General features: G+C 33.9%; 1 pseudogene; it reads right to left on the bottom strand.

The window, feature by feature from the left end:
* Positions 1 to 246: 246 nt before the first annotated feature.
* LOC134262287 (transient receptor potential cation channel subfamily M member 4-like) lies at positions 247 to 2,983 on the bottom strand (annotated as a pseudogene).
* Positions 2,984 to 4,136: the final 1,153 nt, after the last annotated feature.

Raw genomic sequence — 4,136 nt, 5'->3', positions numbered from 1 at the left:
TATTCACATGCGCACGGGTGCAATGCTAAAATTTGAATATAATTGGTGTCCTTCTGAGAAAACGTTGTTAAAGTCAAAAATGCACAGAGTTTGTCTTATTTAATGAAGCTTACAGGGAATATGGCACCAAAAGGATTCATTTCGAGAAACAAAACCCTTGATTGAATGGGATGTAATCCAAGTCATGCATTACTTTGCAGAATGATTTTCCTAATTATATGTGTAAATGATTGTGTGTTCAAATTTTTAAACAGTACAAAAATTTCCTCTTACCATTTCTTTTATCATGATCAGAGTAGGGCCCAGTGATCTAATCATAAGAAATGCTTCTAGAAAACGGAGATACATGATAAGTAACGACAGGGAAAACATCCTTCGAGATATCGTGAAGGTTTCGGATGGGTAAAAGTGTCGTACAAACAGGGCAGTGATCAACAAGTCATAGGACAGAATGTCAACTTGATTCCAAAAATTGTTTAAGTAACGCTTTACAATAGTTCTGTAACTGCGGTAGGATTTTCCTTCAATGGCAGTCGCAAATATTCCCTGAAATAAAAAAAAAACACGATGTGTTTGTGAAACACTGATGCCCCCGTATAGCAACATAGCGAAGATTAAAAATATTACATTATGTGTAACAAAAACGACAAATTTAAAATGAAAATAGAATATATCAATACCCAAAGTGGGTCTTCTCACAAGAAATACGATTGTGAAATATGAAAGCCCTTGCACCATCTGTTCAAAAGTTAAGGTCAAGGATAACTTTTTGAAAGGTATAGGTCAAAGGTTAAAGTTGTTGATATCTTAAGAAAGGTCTTGTGCAAAGTATTAAATAAGTATGAAAGCCCTAGCCCTAACAATTTAAAAGTTAAGGTCAAGGTTAAAGTATTAAAAAAGTAGGTCAAACTCCAAGGTCAAGGTCAAAGTTCTTGATATCCAATGAAAGGTCTTGTCACAAAGATTTAAATATGTACATTGTAAAGTATGAAAGCCTTAGCCTTTTAAAAATTATAGTTAAGGTTTGTTTTAAAATTAAAGTTGGTTAACTCCAAGGTATATGTCAAAGTTCTTGGTATCCAATGAAAGGTCTTCATACAAGGATAAGATATGTAAAGCATGAGACCCAAGCGCTTACTATTTAAAAGTTATGACCAAGGTTAAATTCTTTTTCTTATAAGTAAGTAAATCTGCGGGTCAAGGTAAAATCTGTTGGTACCCAAAGAAAAGTCTTATCACAAGAAATACACTGTGAAAAATGAAAGTCATAGAACCACCAAATCAAGAGTTATGGGCAAGGTTAAAGTTGTTGCGGACAAATAGACAGACAGAGAGAAAGACAGACAGACGGACGGACACGACAAAGAAACTACAACCCGAACCATGGGGGGGCATCAACATATTTGAAAACTTTAATCCTTGGGAATTTAATCCTTGGTTTAATTAAGGTATAGTTTCAGTAGATGTAAAAAAAATTAATACACGATGTGCCATCATTTTTTTTTTTATACATCTGTTTTGCATGCATGTATGATCTTAGATTTTGAGACTGTGAATCACTGCATGTACTTACAAAGCAACTGAAAAATTCCTCCAGTAAATCGCCAAATCCCCAGAAGTAGACGTAATATTCAAAAATTCTTGCAATGTCTCGGACGTAATAAGTTGTACCAATACTTGTCGTTACAAAGGCGCTGTAGCTGATCAGCATTGTCAAGAACAGAAACTGCAAGGAAGAAAACCCTACTAAACATGCATATCTGGGTTTATGTCAAGTTAATCGTCCATGTAGTCGGTCAGTGCTCCTTCAAATGCACCTTTTTTGAATTGGTACAGTTAGGGAAGATATTTACAAAGCCCAAGTTGCCATATGCTGCAAATCCTCAAGTTGCCATATGCTGCAAATCCTCATGATAACACAAATTTTGACTTGGAGGAATGTATCGGGAGGACACTGTTACAGAGTATCAATTCTGAACCGTTTACATGGTAATTATACTTACATAGTTGAAGACATATTTTGACAGTGGAGATGTCAATACTTTGCCTGGTTTATTGAATACAGACTGAAAAAATTATAAAAATTGATGAAAAAATTAATGACAATAAAGAAATTAAAGTTCATGAGCAAAACATTGACTATTCGTTAAAAGGTTGTTAAAATGTTTAATCAATAACTCGATAAATTTATCTCGAAATTGGTTTTTTAAAGATTTTATACAAATTATTGGTTGGTTACCTTAATACAAGGGATAAGGTGTGGTGCTTGACCGCTGTACCAAGTTTTGTAAGATTCTTCTGACTTGCCGGCTTTGCCACGAACTCGTACATGAAATTTTGCGTACGCAAAGGTCAAAGGATTGCTGGTTATTCCCCAGATTGTGACAGGGTCCTCCAGAATCTTTAAAGTCTTTTTGGAGTCGGTTTCGAACATGGAATCAAGTATTTATAATGCTCTTTCGTAAAACATTCTAAAGGAACATTAAAACATACCTCTCTGATTTTACTCAATCTTTACTTAGTAGGAATTTCACATGCAAGTAAGAAAAAAATTAACAAATAAATCTTAACTACCTCAAAACAGTTGGCACATATGATTTTCGTCTTTTCCGCACAATGGTTTTAGAGGAGTACATGTGGATTTTTAAATCAAAATTACAGATTTACAGTCTACAGAGAAAATGCGATCCATCAGAGACACTCGAACGTGCTTAAATGATAGGTAATTGAACTGATGTTTGTATTATCATTTATATTAGTGAATGGACTTTGGGCTTAATAACAGTTTTTCCATATACTATCGGCAATTTTATAATAAATAAAAGGGAAACCCTTCTGAAATCAAGCAATACAATGCTTCATTTTTTCTTCAAAGATAATGAATACATGTATAATATAACACGTTTCTTCTTACTGTGCATGTTCCATCAGGTCTTTTGAAAGATTCTGTTCTTTAACATTATCAGCTTCCTCTGATAATTTCCTGTAATGTTTCGTAGCAAACCAGGCCTGTCACTGCAATGAATATTTGGAACAGTTTGATTGAACTTCTCATCGAATAATAATAACTGTACAGCAAACCTCGTTTAGTACGAACACGAATATTGCGAATTCATGGATATAGCGATGTTATTTTGGATCCCCAACTAAATAAATTTAACGAATTCCTAATACGGATATACACATGTAGCGAAGTAATTTCAGAGGTACCATTGACTTCGTTATAACCGAGTTTTACTGTATATCATTTTTTTTCGCGAAACCATATTTTCGCGACTAAGCCATCGGAAATTTATAAGCAAGACAACATTTTCGCGAGCTGTGGATTTTGTTGTATACAATCTTCTATAATACAAAAATACGCGAATATAACAGTTTCGCGAGCGGGCTGACTCGTGTTATTACGCGAAAATAAAGTTCATGCTAACAAAAAGTGATTTATGTAGTTTTTCCGACCATTGATTTGACGTGAATAACCAATCTAATCTCCCAATTAATATAATAAATTCATTATTAAACAAGGGCTTCTGAAAGCCGCTAATCCGAATAGGTACATATGCAGACAAATACGAAAGTAATTGGGCATGCGCAATATCCATTGCTAATACACCTTTAAACCTTTTTCAGAAGATAAGTTGAAAGTTATGCCAGGGTCAACGTTTGTGGGACTTGTTGGGTTACGACATTTAGTAATCATTAACATTTTGGGGCTCGAAGTTTTATCAAATTATATGAAAAAAAGTGTTTTTACATTAATCATGACTTTTCATTCGATAGGGGTTAGCACTTTAAGTAATACATGTAATAGGTTAGCATCTAAAATTTATTTTAAAAGCTCAAATACTTTGTCATGATCGAAAGTCAAAATTTCTTCTTTTTGCTAAGTTCTTAACCATTTTCCTTTGATAAAAGTTTAATGCGAAAAATTAAGACTTTAAACAATTAATAATATTTCTAAAAGAAAAACAGAACATACTGAGTTGGTTTTTCCCCCCGTAGCCAAACTGTTTCCGCGATTTCAGGCCTGTTCGCATACAATGCCCATAGAAGTATATCTTCCAAATTGGCTGGATTACTTTCTTGGAAATGTACTTCTTCACTGTTTTCCTTGGTAGTATTTTTGACAGATATCCTTT

This window comes from Saccostrea cucullata, unplaced genomic scaffold (genome assembly GCF_032062105.1).
Source record: "Saccostrea cucullata isolate Sc308-1 unplaced genomic scaffold, CSIRO_AGI_Scuc_v1 ctg17308, whole genome shotgun sequence".
In the NCBI taxonomy this organism is placed as follows: Eukaryota; Metazoa; Mollusca; class Bivalvia; order Ostreida; family Ostreidae; genus Saccostrea; species Saccostrea cuccullata.
Note: the sequence above shows the minus strand (reverse complement) of the source record. Positions and strands in the feature narration are given on the sequence as shown.